Source organism: Myxine glutinosa, chromosome 3 (genome assembly GCF_964187855.1).
Source record: "Myxine glutinosa chromosome 3, kmMyxGlut1.1, whole genome shotgun sequence".
NCBI classification, from domain to species: Eukaryota; Metazoa; Chordata; class Myxini; order Myxiniformes; family Myxinidae; genus Myxine; species Myxine glutinosa.
This window is the reverse complement of record NC_136263.1, coordinates 110,200,541-110,223,686: the sequence shown is the minus strand read 5'-3', so window position 1 is coordinate 110,223,686 and position 23,146 is coordinate 110,200,541. Positions and strand designations below refer to the sequence as shown.

At 46.2% G+C, this 23,146-nt stretch overlaps 1 protein-coding gene across 2 annotated transcripts in view; it reads left to right on the top strand.

Moving 5' to 3' along the window:
• The window catches only part of SYT1 (synaptotagmin 1), a 730,486-nt gene that overhangs the window by 301,829 nt on the left and 405,511 nt on the right, over positions 1-23,146 (top strand). For both annotated transcript variants that reach the window (XM_078774459.1, XM_078774453.1), the window contains exon 3: positions 19,970-20,020. The gene's annotated coding sequence lies outside the window, so the exon portion shown is untranslated. The remainder of the gene's footprint in view (positions 1-19,969; positions 20,021-23,146) is intronic.

The following is a 23,146-nucleotide window of genomic DNA, read 5'->3' as shown; positions in this document are numbered from 1 at the left end:
GTCTATCACGTGTTCTGAGGTCGTATTCCCAGCATAACCTCCGGCGGGTGCATACATATAATTTAGTCTCATACCACAGAGCCATCACTTTTGTCTTCTGTTTCACTGTCAATGGCATATTTGAACTATGGAGGTAGAAATGCCAGCGAACAAATACCACGATAACACCACCAAACCGTGAAAAGGAAAACGGTATAGGTCAAAAAATAAAGAAATAGCAGTATGTCAAAGTTGTATCAATATTTTTGAAACACCCTGCATTTAAGCCACGAGTCATAAAAATATTGAATCAGATTTCGAATATCAGCCTTTAATAAGCATATACGATAATCTGACCAGGAGCCAATCACAGTGCACCTAGCCTCACACAGCCAATCAGCGTAACAGAGAACAGACGAACGGACAGCCATCCTTGTCATAATATATACTAGTGTGACTCGGCGTGCTCCGCGCACCTCACCACATGTCGTTTCACAGGGGTAGGTATCTTTGAACATTTCGGTGTCTTTTGGGTCCTCATTGTGTTTTGGGTCTTCGGGGCCATTTGGGTCTTCAGGGTCTTTTGGATCCTCTGGGTCTTTAAGGGCATATTGGGTCTTTGAGGTGTTTTGGGTCTTCAGGGTATTTTGGGTCTTTGGTGTCTTCAGAGGCTGTTGGCTCTTAAGGGTCTTCGGTGTCTTTTGGGTCTTTGGGGTCTTCAGGGGCTTTTGGGTCTTCAGGGTCTTTTGGTTCTTCTTGGTCTTTAAGGGTCTTTGGGTCTTTTTGGGTATTTGGGGTATTTTTGGTCTTCGGGGTCTTTTGGGTCTTCAGGGTCTTTTTGGTTTTCAGGGTCTTTTGGGTCTTTGGGGTGTTTTGGGTTTTCAGGGTGTTTTTGGTCTTCGTGGTGATTTTGGTCTTCAGGATGTTTTGGGTCTTCGGGTTGTTTTGGGTCTTCAGGGTGTTTTGGGTTTTGAGGGTGTTTTGAGTCTTCGGGGTGTTTTGGGTCTTCGGGGTGTTTTGCGTCTTCGGGGTGTTTTGGGTCTTCGGGGTGTTTTGGGTCTTCGGGGTGTTTTGGGTCTTCGGGATGTTTTGGGTTTTCGGGGTGTTTTGGGTCATTGGGGTGTTTAGGGTCTTCGGGGTGTTTTGGGTCTTCGGGGTGTTTTGGGACTTCAAGCTGTTTTGGGTCTTCGGGGTGATTTGGGTCTTCAGGGTGTTTTGGGGTCTTCGGGGTGTTTTGGGTCGTTGGGGTGTTTTGGGTCTTCGGGGTGTTTTGGGTCTTTGGGGTGTTTTGGGTCTTCGGGGTGTTTTGGGTCTTTGGGGTGTTTTGGGTCTTCGGGGTGTTTTGGGTCTTCGCGGTGTTTTGGGACTTCACGGTGTTTTGGGTCTTTGGGTCTTTGGGTGTTTTGGGTCTTTGGTTCCAGAGGCGGGAGAAAAGGTGCTTTGGGTCTACGAGGTGTTTTTTTTTTTTTTTTTTTTTTTTTTTGTATACAAGATTGAGGCTCGTGAAAGAGCCAACATTAATCACACAAAAAGTCAAACCGACACAAAAAAAACACAAAATAAGGGGAACAGTAGACAAGATGGGGAGAGAGGGGGAAGGACACAAACACAACATTTGAGAGCAGGGACAACGAGAGAACTGTGGGAGGGAGATGGCTTGGGGGGAGGTGGGAGAGGTATAAAACATATGGACACTGCAAGGACTTCCAGGAAAGAAGTTGGAATTTCAAAAACGTGGATCTGGGGTGAATTAGTGGGGGCAGAAATGATCAAGGCTTTGGATGGGGGAAGATAAGAGATGATGGTGAACAGCTGTTTTAAAGACCTGGATGGAGGAGTGGGATTGAAGGGAGTGGGGGAGTTTGTTCCAGAGGCGGGATAAAAGGGCAATGAAAGAGTGAAGGTGAGCAGAGAGCCGAGATTTTGGTAGTTTTGGACTTGAGCAAAAGAATAAGAGGGTTGCTGGCAGATCTTGTGCGACCTGCAGGAATATTTGGGGGACAGAGCACAGAGAGAGTTGGGGGAGCATGGCCGGAGAGGAGTTGGTAGAGACAGAAAGACCACCAACCTGCCTGCGGTGAGTGAGTGAAAGGCCCTCAGAGTTAGCTTCATAACAGGAGATTCCAATCATTCTGAAAGCTTTGCTTTCAACAGCGTGAAGCCGAGCTAGGTGTGAGGCAAGAGCACCCGCCCAGAGGGGTGAACAGTATTCCATTGAGCTGTGAATGAAAGCCTTGTATGTGGTGAGGAGCTCAGGTGTGTCAAGGAAGGACTTCGCACGACGGAGGATGCCCAGTCGGCGACTGGCTTTGGAGGCCAGCTTGGAAATGTGGTTTTCCCAAGAAAGATCATGGCAGATAGTGAGACCCAAAAGCTTGAGTGACAGAACTTCTTTGAGAGGATTGTTGAGAAAGCAGATGGGAGGGTTTTCCCATCGGTCTTTTCGGAGAGACATTGTAAGAGTGTGAAATTTGTGAGGATTGAAAGACATGTTCCACTTGTTTGACCAGTCTGTGATTTTGTCCAGGTCTGCAGAGAGTGAGGGGGCTGCAGACTGCCGATCTGAGGGATGAGGAATGGAGCGGCAGAGAGTGGAGTCATCAGCAAAGAGATGGAGAGGATTTTCCAGAGAGTCAGAGAGATCATTGATGAAGACCAGAAAAAGGACAGGGCCCAGAACACAACCTTGGGGAACTCCAGCCAGAACAGGGAGGGGAGATCAGAGAAATCCATTCAGGGCCACACGTTGACTACGACCAGAGAGGAAGTCCGCAAGCCATGCGTGGAGATTTCCATGGATACCATAGGAGGAGATTTTGTTGAGCAGAGATGGGTGCCAGACCGTATCGAAGGCACGTGATATGTCAAGGGAGACAGTTCTGATTTCTTGTTTGGCATTGAGGACCTCCATCCATTGTTGAGACAGCAGAAGCAACATGTCCAGAGTAGAATGACCTGGTCTGAATCCAAATTGATGATCGGAGATCAAGCCATTGGAGAAGAGGAAGGATTTGAGATCTGAAGCAATGATGGATTCCATGACTTTGATGATAATTGGGAGCAGACTGATTGGTCTGTAGTTGCAAGGATCTGTTTTTGCACATTTTTTGTGTAAAGAGTTAATGTTTGCTGATTTCCAAGATGCTGGCAGATGACCTTGAGCAAAAGAAAGGGTGAAAAGAACAGAGAGAGGGTGAGATAGAGCGGCAAAGCAGGATTTTAGGACCCATGGGCTGATGCCGTCTGGTCCAGTTACAGAATCAGAGTCGAGGTTTGACAAAAACTTCTCCACCTTGTCAGAAGAGAAGGGCACAGCGTCCAGGAGAAGTTTGGTTCGACTGGGTAAGGTGGGAACAGAGAGAGATGGGTTTGGGACACAAGATTTTGAGGCAAACACAGAGTTGAGGCATTTGGCTTTGTCACGTGCGGTGTCAACTGTGTAGCCATTTGAGGTAAGGGAGGGGATCAAGGGGGAACAAACACCAGAAACGGATTTGACCAGATGCCACCAGGATTAGGAGGAAGGAGACAGGTTTGAGAGTTCATTCTTGAGTGTGGAGAGATTGTGCTTCCTCGCACTCCTGAGGATAGACACACACTTGTTCTGAGCTTGGTGGAAGGAACTGAGATTGCCTTCAGTTGGATTTGCCTTCCAAGAGGCAAAGGCAAGTTGTTTCAGGACAACTGCCTCACCACAAGATTCAGTGTACCTTGGACGGGAGGAAGAGTAAGACAACTGAAGACGAGATGGGATAAATCTGTGCATGAGAGAGAGCAGTTTGCTTTGGAAGAATTCCCAGGAAGAATTGATGTCAGACGCAGTAGAGATGGGAGACCAGTCCAGATGATTGACGGCTGCTTGCAGACCGTGCCAGTTGGCCTGAGTGAAATGCCAGACTCATCGACGCTGAGGAGGCTCTCTGAGAATGGCCAGAGAGATGTCCACTTTAACAAGCAAATGATCAGAAGAACCGATTGGAACAGAAGAAGAGCAGAAGGCATTTGCAGGGAAGTTTGTCATAACCAAGTCGAGAAGAGAAGATACTCCATTGACTGAGATCCGGGTCGGTAAATTGACAGATTGTGTCAGTCCCAATGAGTCGCAGAAGTCCTTTGCTGAGTTGCCATGCCTGGTGAGAGAGGAACCCACACCCAGGCAGCTGGCATGATGACAGTTGACGTCGCCACATATGCGGAAGAGAGAGTTGGGATGGGTTGATAGAAGTTGGTCCATGTTGTCAGACAGCTAAATGTACATGGAATCATCACTGTTTGGAGGACGGCACAGAGCACATATGAACAAAAGGTGGGAGTGGATAGGAAGCCATACCCAGAGGTACTCCTGGGAGTGGGGTGGAGAGAGGGCAGTGCAAGGGGAGTGAGGAAGAGAGTTTTTGATAAAGATAGCAATCCCACCACCAGGTCGAGGCTCAGGTCTATCATATCGGAGGAGGGAGTAACCAGGAAGAGATATTAAGGAATCAGAGACATCTTGAAGGAGGAAAGTTTCTGTTAAGCAGATCATGTCTGGATTGTCAGAAGCAACCTGAATGGAGAGATCAAACAGGTTTGAGAGAAGGCCCTGTATGTTTTTGGTCCATACCGTTAATGAGGAGAGAGGGGGAGCATTGGGTGCAGGACAGGGGAGGGGAGGGGTAGGGTCAGATGAAGGATGAGAGCGGGAGGTAGGGAGAGCAGTTGATAGTGTGTCAGAGTTTACAGAAGAGTTACAAGAAAGGGAAGGATGAGGAGGACGAAAGGTTTGATGATGATGGGATGAGGCACAGTGAGGGGTTGTTTGAGGGGGGGAAGAGGAAAGTAGAAGGTTGGGGGAGGTGTAGGTATGAGATAGAAGGGAGACGAAGTGGGGAGGAGGCAGCTTTGAGGAGGAGGGGGAAGGGGTAGAATTGGAGAGTGATGGTAGGGGAGGGGTTTGGGGGGTTTGAAGGGGAGGGGTGAGGGGGAGTTTAGGAGGGGAGGGGCAAGGGGGGAGATTTGGAGGGGAGGGGCAAGGGGGGAGTTTAAAAAGTGGATGATTAATGAAAGACGAACATTTATAACAAATTGGGTTTATTGTGATTTTCAAGTTAGAGATCCGTTTAAGAACGATAGAGGAGGGTTGGAATGAATGTGAATTTAGAGCATGTTGTGAGGAAGAATTGTAAGAGATTTAATTTTTTTGTTAAGTGGGATGAGTTGAAGAGGAAATTGAAAAGAGCCTTTTAAATAGGAAGAAAAACAGCATGTTGTGATAAACTACTGAATAAAACACTGCAGGGGAAAGTTTAAACATATTTAAACGGAACCGTGAAGAACAATCTTATATTCACAAAAATACCAACGGGGAGAGGGCTGAGAGGGACAACCACGAGTCACATGAACAGGGCAAAAGGTGGAAGGCAAGGAGATCCAAGGTTTTGGGTCTTCGGGGTGTTTTGGGTCTTCGGGGTGTTTTGGGTCTTTGGGGTGTTTTAGGTCTTCTGGGTGTTTTGGGTCTTCGGGGTCTTTTGGATTTTTGGGTATTCAGGGTCTTTTTGAGCCTCAGGGCCTTGAATGGTATTTTGGGTCTTTGGGGTGTTTGGAATCTTTGGGGGTCTTCAGGGTATTTTGGGTCTTCAGAGGTCTTGGGGGAATTAAAGGGTCATCAAAGGTCTGAGGGGTCTCAGCAGTCTTAACGGAATTAAGAGGGTTAATTAAGAGGGTGGTCATTTTATTTGAAGAAGAAGACGTTTTCGTCGCAAATAAACATAGCGACAAACATCACGACATCACGACATAACCATATACGTTTGCTTTATTATAATAAGATATATTATGATACATCTAATATTGATGTTGTCTCCTTCAAGATGAAAGTTCTCGTGGGTGTATTTTTCCAGAAGAGGCCAGTCTCATCAGTGTTGAACACCTGCCCTCGGAGGTATCCCTTCTCTTCGATCAGTCTCGTGAGTTGAGCAGGGAACGCTTTTTTCACCTTGTGGTCTGCGGAGACACGCTCCCCTGAGAGCTTCACATTTTTGAGACAGTACCGCTCCTTGAAATGATTGAACCATCACCTGCTTGCAGTGAATGAAGTCGAGCTGCTTGTACCATCATTGCTCGGTGCACCTCTTGTGCTGGCACCACCCACGCCAGACAGATGATCGTAAATTTGTTTGACCTTTTAGCGAATAAGAGGTTTACTCAAAGGCATACTTTTCTGCACATTGTCCTCAATCCATATGCTGCGAGCCTTCTCCATCCTTCCTATGTGGACATCCCGGACATGGGTCACCACCATCATACTCGATACAGGGCTCGCTGAAATAGTCAGGAATCGCCTTCTCGTTCTTCCGTATGTAGCGAACAGTGGATTCGTGGACGCATAATGCCTGCCCACAGAGGCCGCACTCTCTCCTCGAAAGCCAGTCGAGCAGCTCCACTTTCTGGCTAAGGCTCATGACTTTCTTCTGCCTCTTGGGAGTCGATGCATCTCCGGCACTGGTCTTGCGCTTAGGAGCCATTATTGAACGATGAGCAGAGCAAACCAAAAACACAGGTCAAAGCAACGGGACGAGAACAATGATCGAGATCGAGGACAGTCTGTACTATATGTAGGATTGCAAGCATTGTGGGTATTGAGCCCATCTGCTAATTACAATAATTGATTTAATGAAGCATTTGCATTCTATAATTTGTGGGGTTGACTTGTTTTCATCGCTGATGGAACATCCCCCAAAGCGTTTTAATTGAGTAACATCTCTGATAATGCTTTACCGTAAATTGCAAACTGTAATCGATTTAATGAAGCGTTTGCATTCTATAATTCGCGGAGTTGACTTGTTTACACATCTGGTGGGATATCCTGCGAAGCTCTCGATTATAGTCCAGCTAAAATTTGCGGCTGCAAAAGCCATGAAAACGCATATCACACAGCAGGTAATGCTCGCGGCTTGTAGAGGATGTTTTTTTGCGTATGCCCAGCTACTTTATGTATGGGTGGCGAAAGATGGGTTTTATAGATGTCAAGCTAGCGGCTCGTGAATTTTTTTGCGCCCTTGAAAAACTGTGAATTCGCGGAACATGGCCACGAATAGGGGGGGGGGGGGGGGGGAACCGCGATTTTGCAGAACACAGCCGCAAAAAGAAAAAAACCCCACGAATTTGTGGACATTTTTCCCCGAATAGAGAAACATGTTGCATCTTATCAACTGCGAATATGCGGATTCCGCGAATAGCGGAATCGAGGATAGTGGGGTCCGACTGTGTGTATGTATAATGTATATATACTAGTGGGGTCACCCGTGGGAATCCCATGGGCATGGACGTGTGTGACATTTAGACATCTTGATTTAGATGCTGCACATTAAATTTTTCAAAATGGTTACTGGCAATTCATCAGATCCAGAAATGGTGTAATGAAAACAATTTATTTATTTCACATAATATGTGACCCCTCACTCCTCTCCACCTGACACTCTCCTCTCTCCACCCTCACGCCTCTCCAATCCCACTCCTCCTCACACTCCCCTCCAATACCTCCTCACACTTCTCTCCAATACTTCCTCACACTCCTCTCCAATACTTCCTCACACTCCTCTCCAATACTTCCTCACACTCCTCTCCAATCCCTCACACTCCTCTCCAATTCCTCACACTTCTCTCCCATTCCTTACACTCCCCTCCAATTGTTCCTCACTCTCCTCTCCAATCGCTCCTCACTCGCCTCTCCAATCGCTCCTCACTCTCCAACTCCTTGCTCCTCACTCCCCAACCCCAAGCTCCTCACTCTCCAACCCCTCGCTCCTCACTCTCCAACCCCTAGATCCTCGCTCTCCAACCCCTCGCTCCTCGCTCTCCAACCCCTAGCTCCTCGCTCTTCAGCCCCTCGCTCCTCGCTCTCCAACCACTCGCACCTCACTCTCCAACCCCTCGCTCCTCGCTCTCCAACCCCTCGCTCCTCACTCTCCAACCCCTCGCCCCTCACTCTCCAACCCCTCGCCCCTCACTCTCCAACCCCTCGCTCCTCACTCTCCAACCCCTCGCTCCTCGCTCTCCAACCCCTCGCTCCTCGCTCTCTAACCCCTCGCTCCTCTTCAATTTCTCACTCCGCTCCAATTTCTCGCTCCTCTCCAACCCCAGCTTCTCACTCTCCAACCCTGAGCTCCTCACTCTCCAACCCCTAGCTCCTCACTCTCAAACTCCTAGCTCCTCACTCTCCAACCCCTAGCTCCTCACTCTCCAACTCCTCGCTCTCCAACCCCTCGCTCCTCACTCTCCAACCCCTCACTCCTCTCCAATTTCTCACTCCTCTCCAACCCCTGGCCCCTCACTCTCCAACCCCTAGCTCCTCATTCCCCAACCCCTAGCTCGTCACTCTCCAACCCCTAGCTCCTCACTCTCAAAACCCCTAACTCCTCTCCAACCCTCATCGTTGTTGCAGCAGCATCCTGTGCGAGTCTGTGATCACGTTCGTCGAGGGTCTTGTTCTCCCATCCCGTTCTTTTTCTTGCTGCAGTCCCACGGGCATGGACGTGTGTGACATATGGACATCTTGATTTAGATGCGGCACATTAAATTTTACAAAATGGTTACTGGCAATTCATCAGATCCAGAAATGGTGTAATGAACACAATTTATTTATTTCACATAATATGTGACCCCTAACTCCTCTCCACCTGACACTATCCTCTCTCCACCCTCACTCCCCGCCAATCCCTCACACTCCTCTCCAATCCCTCACACTCCTCTCCAATCCCTCACACTCCTCTCCAATCCCTCACATTCCTCTGCAATCCCTCACACTCCTCTCCAATTCCTCACACTCCCCTCCAATCGCTCCTCACTCTCCTCTCCAATCGCTCCTCACTCTCCTCTCCAATCGCTCCTCACTCTCCGCTCCAATCGGCCCTCACTCTCCAACATCTTGCTCCTCACTCTCCAACCCCTCGCTCCTCACTCTCCAACACCTAGCTCCTCGCTCTCAAACCCCGAGCTACTCGCTCTCCAACCCCTAGCTCCTCGCTCTCCCAACCCCTAGCCCCTCGCTCTCCAACCCCAAGCTCCTCACTCTCAAACCCCTCGCTCTCCAACCCCTCGCTCCTTGCTCTCCAACCCCTTGCTCCTTACTCTTCAAACCCATCGCTCCTCGCTCTCCAACCCTTTGCTCCTCGCTATCCAACGCCTCGCTCCTCGCTCTCCAACCCCTCGCTCCTCGCTCTCCAACCCCTCACTCCTCGCTCTCCAACCGCTCGCTCCTCGCTCTCCAACGAGGGCTCATCGCTCTCCAACCCCTCGCTCCTCACTCTCCAACCCCTCGCTCCTCCCTCTCCAACCCCTAGCTCTTCGCTCTCCAACCCCTAGCTCCTCGCTCTCCAACCCCTAGCTCCTCGCTCTCCAACCCCTCGCTCTACACTCTCCAACCCCTAGCTCCTCGCTCTCCAACCCCTCGCTCCTCACTCTCCAACCCCTAACTCCTCGCTCTCCAACCCCTAGCTACTCGCTCTCCAACCCCTAGCTCCTCGCTCTTCAACCCCAGCTCCTCGCTCTCCAACCCCTAGCTCCTCGCTCTCCAACCCCTATCTCCTCGCTATCCAACACCTCGCTCCTCGCTCTACAACCCCTTGTTCCTTGCTCTTCAAACCCATCGCTCCTCGCTCTCCAACCCCTCGCTCCTCGCTATCCAACTCCTCGCTCCTCGCTCTCCAACCCCTCGCTCCTCGCTCTCCAACCCCTCGCTCCTCGCTCTCCAACCGCTCGCTCCTCGCTCTCCAACCCCTCGCTCATCACTCTCCAACCCCTCGCTCCTCGCTCTCCAACCCCTCGCTCCTCCCTCTCCAACCCCTAGCTCTTCGCTCTCCAACCCCTAGCACCTCGCTCTCCAACCCCTAGCTCCTCGCTCTCCAACCCCTCGCTCTTCACTCTCCAACCCTTAGCTCCTCGCTCTCCAACCCCTCGCTCCTCACTCTCCAACCCCTAACTCCTTGCTCTCCAACCCCTAGCTACTCGCTCTCCAACCCCTAGCTACTCGCTCTTCAACCCCTAGCTCCTCGCTCTCCAACCCCTAGCTCCTCGCTCTCCAACTCCTATCTCCTCGCTCTCCAATCCCTCGCTCCTCGCTCTCCAACCCCTCGCTCCTCGCTCTCCAACCCCTCGCTCCTCGCTCTCCAACCCCTCACTCCTCGCTCTTCAACCCCTCGCTCCTTGCTCTCCAACCCCTCACTCGTCGCTCTCCAACCCCTCGCTCCTCGCTCTCCAACCCCTAGCTCCTCGCTCTCCAACCCCTCGCTCCTCACTCTCCAACTCCTCGCTCCTTGCTCCTCTCCCGTCTCATTCATTTTGGAAATGGAAGTTTCCACGCAACGCATGAATTATCACGGTCCTCAAGAGGAAGTGTCTCGTAATCATCAAATGGCAAGTAAATTACGTTGTGAAAATTAAAGATTTCAAATAAACCTATTTAAAGTGTATGCACACATAACTAATGAAAAAAAACGAAGAAATATCTCTCGGTAATTTCCTCAAACATATTTTACTTCTGGATAATAATGTTGAATGAAATAAGAACGAAGAAATATATGTCGTTTTTGTGACGACTGTCATCAAAAGTAAAAGTAATATATCTTAACGGAAAAGAAAAAGCGAATTTTTAATATATGTCGATATTTTCCCCGACTGTTATTTTAGGCGGTGTATTTTCGTGTATCATCGTGGCGCGATTTTTAAAAGTATATCTCTGCATTTTCCCGTGTGTGCGTGAAAGTTCTCAATTATTTCTGACACCGAGTCTAAAACCATCAATAAAAATGAAATCAGATATTGAATTCGAGATAAAATCGTAAGGGTGACTCAATGAATGGGCTTTATTTTACAGGCCTTTGAGAAATCATTTCGTTCTGTAAACGGAAACTTTCATTGGATTCTCTTCCCGTTTTTTTTCAACCGAGTCTAAAACTATGTTAGCGACTGTTAAAAATGAAATGATATATCGAATTAGAGTTGAAATAAACCTGTGTGAGAGAGAAAGACAGCACGGGCCTACTAAACAGGCCTCAAAGCTATTCGAGTTAATAAAATGGTGGATATTTGTTTACATGAAGCCTCTCCAAGAATGGGTGGAGCTACTCTGTAAACGGAGTAAGCCACACCCCCGGACAGACAGACAGACAGACAGAATGACCATAGCCTATTATAATATATATACATATATATATATATATATATATATATATATATATATATGTATATATATATATATATATATATATATATATATATATATATATATATATATATATATATATATATATATATATATAGACGACCCATGACCCGTTGGGTCAGTCAGTTTGAATAGATATGAGAATAGAACTAAAGCGAACGCTGGACATCATCAGGGAGATTATTTGGGCCAGCAAGCCATAAGGCTCACCTCTCCAGCGTTCTAAATCACTTATCTGTGACACGTGATTTCGGCCCTTATCTCCGATCACGTTTTTTTTTTTTAGAAAAAACACGCGACCCGTGGACTACCACGATTTTGTTGTCAGAGGACACTTCTGATGATGATGTTCTTTGTCGACGATCCTCCATTTACATAAACTCGCACGTTCTCTTTCCTCTTCCCTCGACTGAGCGCCACATACAGCTGACCATGCTGGAAGACCGGTTTCTCCAGGTAGACCAGCACATTCTCCATAGTTTGCCCTTGCGCCTTATGGATCGTCATTGTGAAGCAGGATTGTATGGGGAACTGGCAGCGCTGCAAAGGGATATCCTCAGCTTCCTACAGATTTAGTCGGATCCGAGGGAGCATTACAGTTTCGCCTTCAAACGTTGAACTTATGATCCTCGCAACTATAATATTTCGAAGCATGTCCTCAACAATCATGCGCGTCCCGTTGCAAAGTTTCGGAGGGTCCAAGTTCCGCATCAAAATGATAGGGGATCCTTTTTTGAGCTCGAGGTTGTGCGGCGGCAATCCCGAGACTTCAACGGCATCTAGGAATTCCGTTGGGAAGTGCGTCGCATCAGTACCCTCAGTCACACTGTTGAACGCAGCATACTCCTTGCTAGCACCAGGGAACCTTGTGATGCATCTTGAATTGATGTTTCGCATCATATCGTTGAGGGGCACTAATATAGACCTTGCTGAAAAAACCTCCATCGGATTGGCGAATGATGGATATATGGTATCGATGCACTCATCGAGCCCACTCGCTGTCAGCAGTATATCCTCTGGCAAATCTATCTCATCATCCGCATTTTTCTCGATTCTATCCTCGCCGATGTCGAGCAAAAATCTTGAAAACTGCCCACTTCCGTCGGTCAGTCGCATATTAGTTCTCAAGTGAAACATTCCAAAGCTCTGCCATAAGTAGGACTTCTTTATGCACGCATTCTCAACGTCAGCATCACACCCTCTTTTCACCACGGGCAGAAGTTGACGGAAATCACCACAGCATATCGTCAAGATCCCTCCAAAAGGCTCGTCTTTGTCACATACATCACGCCACGTGCGATCCACAGCCTCGAAACTCTCTCTCCTGATCATAGGACACTCATCCCACACGATGAGTTTTGTACTTCGAAAGAGGTCTGCGATAGTGGAATTTTTATCGATGTTGCATACGCCATCTTCCCTCGGTGTCAGAGGGATTTGGAACCTTGAGTGCGCTGTTCTTCCACCAGGCATGAGGGTAGCAGCTATGCCAGATGAGGCCACCGCAAGGGCAACTTCTCCACTCGCTCTCACTTTAGAGAGAATCAGGTTAATAAGAAACGTCTTCCCTGTGCCTCCAGGCACGTCAATGAAAATCATTGATGACTGATTCGTGCGGATGCAACCGCACGCAAAGTCATAGACAACTCTCTGCTCATCATTGAGCAGAAGCTGCCTTTCGTCTACGATTCGCTGTTGTTCCCCCGTGTCGTATTGGAGTTCTCTCAGTAGGTGAATGTTGGCAATCCCTTCATGACGAAGAACAGTCGTTGGAGTCGGCAAGTGAAAATGTGCAACAGTTCTGTTCAACAATTGCAGTTTCTGCTGCAAATACGATAGAGCCAAGTCATGATGGCGCTCGTTGATGGCAATATTGGGATCATTTGCAGATCGTCGATGAGCTAGAAGCTAATCTTCAGCCATAGCGTCCTTGAAACGTTCCCATAGATCCAATGGATTGTCGACTTCACTTTGTGTGAGGAGCACAACGAACAAATCCCTCATGGGTCTGGGAAGGCGTGTCCTCTCAGCATCCTCCAGAGTCTCGCGCCAGACAGCGTCTCCTTGCAGCAAACCCATTTCTCTGCAAGCGTCTTTGAATGTGGGTAGAATGACATTATCACACGTTCTCAGGACTTCGAACGAAGTCGGCCCTCTCACGTGGTGGAGGAGTAGTCGGAAATAGTACAGGTCACCAGTATGCGGCGAAACAGTGTAAACTCGTCCCAATATGTCATCTTCAAACATTCCAGGGTTGCCCTCCACCGGTCTGCCCTGTTTTCTTCGTTGCCATCTCTTCTTGGTCCATGTATAGAATCTCGGAACATCCACGTACAACAGTGTCTTAGCGAAATGGTCACGTCTGCAAAGATCCATAAACTCTGTCAACGTGGTTTTGGCCATATTGGGATTATTTCTTTGTTTACGAACGTTCCCAGCAAAAAATACCTGTTGTTCATTTGGCAGATGTACTCCTAAACGGATAACGGCCGGCTTCCTGTCATGGACTGAGAATCCAAGAATGGAGGCAACAGCCTCTGAAGGTCCAATGTATCTACCCGTCAAGTACTCCGTTATCTCGTCGTTTGTGCGCAGTGCATACGTAGCTTGATCGCTACCTTTCATGGCATACTTAATAACATACTTGATCGACTTTATAGAGCAGCATATTTCAACGTTGATGTGGCAATCAAACGTTTTCAGGAGATAGAGATTATGGGGAACAACCCACTGATTTGTAACAGGTCGTCGTTGCCTCCCTTCTTGGTGCCCTTCAAATCCTCCCATTTCTGGGGATCTTATTCTATATATGGGGTACGAATCGTCTCTGCACCGTGTGTACGGAGCATATGACCACGGGTATCTGTGTCTGCATGCTCCATTCTTCCAGCATCCAGTTGCTGTGGAACAATATGGACCATGGATCATGTGCTTCAACACCAGTCTGTGTCCCTCTGGATCTTCATCGGGATCTGGTATTTCAGCTTGTACAAATCGATCATAGTCTTGTGGTCTCGGCTTTGAAGCTTCATCGAGCCACAGCAAACAGTGTATGTGAGGGAGACCTCGCTTTTGGTACTCCACACACACAACGTGAGCGATACAGTTCCCGAAGAAGCCTTCTGATCCAGTGAGGTATTTAATGAACACCGTTTTCTTCAACTCGAACACTCTCGCAATGAGATCCGGTCTGTCGTTCTCACTTTGGTGAGGAAACAGGTTATTGGAGATTTCAGGCCACTTTGGATTACACGTCATAGTGATGAAGTAGGTCGCGTTACCATATTTTCTTACGTACATCATGGCATCTTGACATCGCTCCATCATATACCTCGGCCCCCCTACAAATGTCAATGACAGTAGTACGCGGCGTCCAATGTTGGACAAATCGTCATTGTCATTGAGAGCATCAGTGAAGCCACTGTATGTAGCAGACCTCAGCGATGCCTGGTTCAGTCTTATAAACGCCAATCTTGTGCCTTCCATTTTGGCTGCCATATCAACAAGATACTGCTGGAACAGACGCCCCCCTCTGAGGAGGTAGTTGAACTCATCCTCGTGGTTCATTATTCGGTAGGAGTAGTATTTCATGGCAGTCAATCTCCTGCCATTGGTCATGTTCATTTCGGGCTGCCATCCGTCATCTCCGAATGGGAAGAAGAGAACATACTGGAGTGTGTCGTAAGAACGGTGCAACTCAGAAATACTTTGCAGCGCTCCTCCTCTTGCTTTCAATACAATGTGACGCGCTGTAGCTTGAGGATCGACAGTATTCTTCACAACGACACCCACTTCATCAGCGATTTGACCATTGAACCTCCTCTCATGTTCACCAGCTGGTCTCCTGTTGGGATCAATAAGAACGAACGCCTCTGGCAAATTGCCTATTTCCTCGCGTGCCATGCGGAACGAGTGAACGTAAGGATTCACTTGTCTCAGCACGGTCTCTAATGCTCCAACTACATCACGGTGAATACCAGCATTGGTGAGTATCCGCATCCTCAACTGTACGCTGTCATGTGGATCTAAGAAATAAATTTGGAGGAATTTCGGTTGTTCATCCACATTTGGCAAGAAGGAACCGATACGATGATGTATTTGACCCTGAATTATGACCGATGGGCTCCATGCACCATGCCGAGGAGAAACTTGGCTTCCTCCAAATGATGTCATTTGAAATAGACAGTTGTATTGTCTGATGTTCCTGCGGAATTCGTTCGCTGTGGGTCCATCGCCGGCAAACAGATTGTGTAATTGATGGGGTAAAGGTCCCAGATTTCCCAAGGACACCTTTCCATTCGTGCAGCAAAAATGAGCTGTTTCACCTTGGAAAAGAAGCGCTCTACAATGTGGACAAATCTTGTCCATCGCACCGACGTCAGCAGAAGTGAAATTTCTTGCATTCTGCGCGTTTCTCTGCCTTGTCTCAAGAACTTCCCTTATCCTATCTCTTTCTCGCTGCTCCTGAAGACGCTGTGCCGTCTCCTCTGCAGATTCCGCATCTCTCCTCATACGATCTCTTTCTTGCTGCTCTTGATGGCGCTGTGACGTCTCCTCTGCAGATTCCGCATCCCTTCGCAAGCTGACTCTCTCTCGTTCCTCCTGAAGACGCTGCGCTCTCACCTCCTCCGTCTCAGCACTCCTTCTCATCCTTGCCCTTTGTCTTTGCAGCTGAAGGCGCTGTGACCTTTGCTCAGGCGTTTCAGCATGTCGTCTCTTCCTTTGGCTTTCTCGTTGCTGCTGAAGACGTCGTGATCTCCCATCGTCTGTTTCAGCACCCCTCGGAGATACTGCTTCCGCACGAGAACTTGAAGGAATGTTGCTATTCGCGTCCATAGACGTGAGGTGTGATTCGTTGTCCGCGTCCGTAGCGCCGTCGGAGGGTTGATACGACATTCTTCCTGCAAATACTGAAATAGTATTGTTTTTGTGCTATCGTTTTGCCGATCATCAAATGACAAATAAATTACATTGTGACAATTAAAGATTTCAAATAAACCTATTTAAAGTGTATGCGCATATAAATAATAAAAAAAATCGAAGAAATATCTCTCGGTAATTTCCTGAAACATTTTACTTCCGGGTATTAATGTTGAATGAAATAACGAAGATATATACTGTATGCCTGTTATTTTAGGCCGTGTATTTTCGTATATCAACGTGGCGCGATTTTTAAAATATATCTCTGCAATTTCCCGTGTGTGCGTGAATGTTCTCAATTATTTCTTTTACCGAGTCTAAAACCATCGATAAAAATGAAATCAGATGGAAGCGGTAATAATAAAAAAAATCGAAGAAATATCTCTCGGTAATTTCCTGAAACATATTTTTGCCGATCATCAAATGACAAATAAATTACATTGTGAAAATTAAAGATTTCAAATAAACCTATTTAAAGTGTATGCGCATATAAATAATAAAAAAAATCGAAGAAATATCTCTCGGTAATTTCCTGAAACATATTTTACTTCCGGGTAATAATGTTGAATGAAATAACGAAGATATATACTGTATGCCTGTTATTTTAGGCGGTGTATTTTCGTATATCAACGTGGCGCGATTTTCTTCCCGTTTTTTTTCAACCGAGTCTAAAACTATGTTAGCGACTGTGAAAAATGAAACGATATATCGAATTTGATTTGAAATAAAGCTGGGAGAGAGAGCAAGACACCACGGGCCTACAAAACAGGCCTCAAAGCTATGCGAGTTAATAAAATGGTGGATATTACTACTCTCTCAAAGGGGTAAGCCACGCCCCCGGACCGATCGAATGTTACACACAAACACGCAAGATTTCAATTTTATAATTATATAGATATATATATATATATATATATATAATATATAATTTTCTTATTTATTTTAAGAAGAAAAGCACTTCCAGCCAAAAAGCAAAGTAGATCTACTCTGTTAATTTAAGTAATAAGCAAGAGCAGACCAGGTCTCAGAGAACATTTCACCCGCTTCCCAGCAGGCTTCGTCAGGCAAATAGACCCTCGGCACGTGTCCGCTTTTATTCCCAATGCAATGACTCCTTTCCGGTCTATTGGCCTGAGGAAGCCTGCACCTGCTCTTGCTTATTAGTTAAATTTAAGGGGTAGATCTACTTTACTTTTTGGTTGGAAGCACCTTTGTTCTTTTTAGACTGTATAATCCCAACCACCCACTCTTATTATATCAAATATATATATATATATATAGGCTATGCTTGCTCTATATATCTTGGAGCGTGCCTCTTGCTTGTTTATCTCTATATATCTATAAGCACTATATGTCTTGCTCACCTCCTCACATGATTAGTTGGTTCTCTACTCACCACCTTGAATTCCATTTTTGGTGATGATTATTTAGTTAAATACAATCTCGAAAATTAGAGACACAATATCAATTATAAGATTGGTCAGGTTTCGGCCTCCAAAGCCAGTCGCCGACTGGGCATCCTCCGTCGTGCGAAGTCCTTCCTTGGCACACCTGAGCTCCTCACCACATACAAGGCTTTCATCCTCAGCTCAATGGAATACTGTCCTCCCCTCTGGGCTGGTGCTCCTGCCTCACACCTAGCTCGGCTTCACGCTGTTGAGGCCAAAGCTTTCAGAATCATTGGAATCTCCTGCGATGAAGTTAACTCCGAGGGCCTTTCACTCACTCACCGCAGGCAGGTTGGTGGTCTTTCTGTCTTCTACTGACTCCTCTCTGGCCTTGCTCCCCCAGCTCTCTCTGTGCTCTGTCCCTCCAATATTCCTTCAGGTCGCACAAGATCTGCCAGCAACCCTCTTATGGTTAAACTGCCAAAATTCTGGCTCTCTGCTCACCTTCACTCTTTCATTCCCCTTTTCTCCCGCCTCTGGAACAAACTCCCCCACTCCCTTCAATCCCACTCCTCCCTCCAGGTCTTTAAAACAGCTGTTCACCACCATCTCTTATCTTCCCCCATCGAAAACCTTGATCTTTTCTACCCCCGCTAATTCACCCCAGAGTCCTTGCAGTGTTCATATGTTTTATACCTCTCCCACCTCCCCCCAAGTCCTCCCGATGTCCCTGCTCTCAAATGTTGTGTTTGTGTCCTTCCCCCTCTCTCCCCATCTTGTCTGCCACTCCCCTTGTTTTTTGTGTTTTGTGTTTCGGTTTGACTTTTTGTGTGAATAATGTTAGCTCTTTCACGTTAGCTCTTTCACGTTAGCTCTTTCACGTTAGCTCTTTCACGAGCGTCGATCTTGGATACAAAAAAGAAAAAGAAAAGAAAAAGGGTCTTTCCTATTTTTTCAAAACAAAGCTAGATGCCAATGAGAGGCAACCATCTTATTTAGAAAGCTTGCCTCATTTACAGGTTATGAATTGCCACTTCACTCCACAAAGGAACTCAATCTGCCGCTCAACCTCTCACCCACCCCACTCTCTCTGTCCCACTGATCTCACGAATACATCTTGTTGAAGGTTTGGTTCGTTGGTTTTGATAATAATTCAGCATTTTGGAGCTGCCACGACCAAGGATGCCTATGCCATTGCTTATCTTGTGAACAGATTCCCTTGACTGTTTGCCAATGACAGATCCAGGAAGGTCATTGATTGGCTGGCTTCTTCATAGTTGCTGTATAGTTTTATGTCCTTTTGTGCCTTCTCGTTCAGAGAGCACAAAGGCAGACCCTGGGGACCTTCCGACAGCTCTGCAAGGCCTGCTTCCACATTCTGGGGTGTCATTACTGTACGGTGAAAAGTGCAGCTCTGGCAGGGCCGCGAACACACGGCCAGGATCCTGTAGTCACACTTATTAACGCAGCTGATGTTTATGTCTGAAATTAGAATCTGAGGAATGGAATGGATTGCAAAGCAACGGTGACAAAGAAACACAACTGTAGAAAATGGAAGGGATCTCAACATTCATCACTCAGTTTTTTACGATTAATATTCGGTTTAACTTTGAGTTCAGTGTGCAGTTGCAAGTAGTTAACATTTTGATTTGCCATCTAACATTTCCATGCTGGAGAAGTGTTGTGGGATAAGCAATTATTATATTTAGGCCACATTCCATTCCAGGCTTTGGTTTGGGCCTGCTGTATTCCAACATTAACAACAGCTCAGGAGGGCTCCCTCTCCTCTTTTCCACCAACACCTTTCACTGCGTCACTCCTTCCCAGTCTCCTGCTGTAATCTAATGATAAATTATGTTCTGATAAATCAGGGAATTATCTTTGTGGAACACGTTTGTACCTGTAGTTTGACAAGCAGAGAAAGCAAGAAAAGCAACTTGGCAATGAAATTGTAAATCACAGCATTGGTTCACTTTTGATATTACATTGTCCTTCTGACATCGTTTTGGATTTTGGAGTAGAAACTCAAAACATTTCCGTCACATCTACCTGCCATAAAATTTATTTTGTATTTATAAATGAACAAGCACGTTTCTCTGTGAGGGAGAATATTTATGTTGCTGGGTGAACCTTGCTTTGTGCAGGTGGTGAATACTGGCAGTTACCAATTTGAATGTATATTGAAGAATATGATGAGTACGGCATTGATGCACTTTTACATGACTTCACATTCCAACTGTGGGCAGAGAAGCTCTTTAAGCTTTGTTCAGCCATTCATGTAGTGGGTTCCTGCCAAAGGAAATAGTGCAGCTATGCCTCCATGCCTAGGGACCGGCGTGAGACGAAACATAAGGTGTAATGGCAGCCCCGACGGCACTGACCTGAATTTGGCGAGATTGTGCCGGGCGGAGCATAAAATGGCTGCTCTTTATCATTTTTCCTCCTCCGATGGAGCTGATGTGCCATGAAATGTGTTCCGCAGACGCCAGCACTCTGGAGGCGTTACCGGAGTACATTGCTGCGGCCGTTGTTGGTAAGTTTGCAAACCCGATCTCTGTTGGTAAGTTTGCTAACCCGATCTCTGTTGGTAAGTTTGCTAACCCGATCTCTGTTGGTAAGTTTGCTTACCTGATCTCTGTTGGTAAGCTTGCTAACATGGTGCAGATCGTTCAACACCTTCTGTCACCCACCACTGTGAAAACTCTAGAATGCCAAATTAATTTGGCCTGTTGGACATCCCTCTCTGAACTGAATACATGAGTGGATCAATATGTTTGGAGCCCAGGTTAATATTCCACATGAAACATATATATATATATATGTATATATATATATATATGTATATGTATATATATATATATATATATATATATATATATATACATATATATATATATATATATATATATATATATATATATATATATATATATATATATATATATATATATATATATATATATATATATAACTGTGAGAAATAGTAGAAACTCCACAGTACGAGCAGGGCGTCTCATTTGCATTGAATAAATAATCGGGAGATTGAATAAGACGCGGACGTAGCTTCAGGGCTTCGATCTTTAATTCGACAAGCTTTCGACCAACAAAGGTCTTCTTCTGAGTCGGCCCCAAGTTCAACGGAAGTTCAATTTTCCGTTGAACTTGGGGCCGACTCAGAAGAAGACCTTTGTTGGTCGAAAGCTTGTCGAATTAAAGATCGAAGCCCTGAAGCTACGTCCGCGTCTTATTCAATCTCCCGATTATATATATATATATATATATATATATATATATATGACAGAAAATTTGCACTGCACGCTTTTATTCTGTATCGGTAAATACGGCTGAAGTTCACAGACAAACTTGTCAAAGAATGTGGCACCGACACATTTGACAGAAGAACCAGCAGCAGAATAAACAAGCAGTTTGATGAAACTGGCAGCATTCTTCCAAAACAATCACCAGTTAGGCCTCGTACTGTTCGAACTGAGGAAAGCAGAGCGGTCATTCAACAACAACTCAACAGTAACACACAATTATCAACTCGTCTTTTATCAAACGTCACCAACATAAACTGATCATCGATTCGAATAATACTAAAAGACCTTAATGTGAAACCATACAAACCCAGATTAATTCACCAACTATCTAAGGATGATTTTGACAGGCGCGTTGAGGCATGTGAAACATTGCTTGGTTTAATGGAGATGGACAATGATTTGCAGAACAGGTTGTTGTGGTCAGAGGAATCCAAGTTTACTTTATCTGGTTCTGTGAATCGTCATAACAGCAGTGATATGGGCAGCAGACAACCCACAATTTACTGTTGAGCGCAACGTCCAGTATCAAGCTAGTGTGTCCGTCTGGGCATGCATTTCTTCTGGAGGCATTGTTGGACCAATATTTTTCGAAGAAAATGTGAATGCTGCAAATTACGTTCTAATGTTGGAGCAGCATGTATTTCCACTCAATGATGGCCAAATGGGGTTCATGCATGATGGTGCGCCTGCTCATTATGCTGCCAGTGTACGTTAAGCCCTTGATTTGAACTTTGCAGACAAATGGATTGGCCACCCTGGTCCGGTTGAATGGCCGCCATGGTCTTGTGATTTAACAACACCCTGTGATTTCCTCCTTTGGGGTTTCCTCAAACACAAAGTGTATGCGAGGAATCCCATGACCATTAGAGACTTCAATCAATTCATCCGTGATGAGACTGCTGCCTTAATGACTGAAACATGCAGAACTGTGTGTCAGAGTGTGTCACAGTGCAGTTTGAACATTTGAACTGATCTGTTTCATGTATATTAGACTGATTAGACTGTTTAATGAGTAATCATGTTTTGTTTTGCACCAAAGAACAATAACAAACTTAGTTGTTTGTTGCAGGTATTGTTCTTCAAAATGTGCCCAGGGTTTCTGGACCACTCTGTATATATAATATGAAAATATGTATGTGTGTGTATATGTGTATCAGAGCAAATGCATATCAGAGCAAAAACCAAGCCATGAGGTCGAAGGAACTGCCTGCAGAGCTCAGAGACAGGATTGTGTCGAGGCACAGATCTGGGGAAGCCTACAAAAGATTTTCTGCAACAATGAAGGTTCCCAAGAGCACTGTGACCTCCATAATTCTTAAATGGAAGAAGTTTGGAACAACCAGGACTCTTCCTAGAGCTGGCCGCCCGGCCAAACTGAGCAATCATGGGAGAAGGGCCTTGGTAAGAGAGGTGACCAAGAACCCGATCGTCACTCTGGCTGAGTTCCAGAGATCCTGTGTGGAGATGGGAGAAACTTCCAGAAGGACAACCATCACTGCAACACTCCAACGATCTGGGCTTTATGGCAGAGTGGCCAGACGGAAGCCTCTCCTCAATGAAAGACACATGAAAGCCTGCTTGGAGTTTGCCAAAAAGCACCTAAAGGACTCTCAGACTGTGAGAAACATGATTCTGTGGTCTGATGAAACCAAGATTGAAATGTTTGGCCTCAATTCTAAGCGTCATGTCTGGAGGAAACCAGGCACCGCTCATCACCTGCCCAATGCCATCCCAACGGTGAAGCATGGTGGTGGCAGCATCATGCTGTGGGGGTGTTTTTCAGCAGCAGGGACTGGGGGACTGGTTAGGGTTGAGGGAACAATAGAACGGAGCAAAGTACAAAGATATCCTCAATGAAAACCTGAAACAGAGCACTCAGAACCTCAGACTGGGCCAAAGGTTCACCTTCCAACAGGACAATGACCCTAAGCACACAGCCAACACAATGCAGGAGTGGCTTAGGCACAATTCTGTGAAGGTCCTTGAGTGGCCGAGCCAGAGCCCTGACTTGAACCCAATCGAACATCTCTGGAGAGACCTGAAAATGGCTGTCCACCGACAGTTCCCATCCAACCTGACAGAGCTTGAGAAAATCTGCAGGGAAGAATGGCAGAAAATCCCCAAAATACAGGTGTGCAAAGCTTGTCGGGTCATACCCAAGAAGACTCGAGGCTGTAATCGCTGCCAAAGGTGCTTCAACTAAGTACTGAGTTAAGGGTCTGAATACTTATATCAATGTGATATTTCAGTTTTTTCTTTTTAATAAATTTGCAAAACTTTCTAAAATCCTGTTTTCTCTTTGTCATTATGGGGTATTGAGTGTAGATTGATGAGGAAAA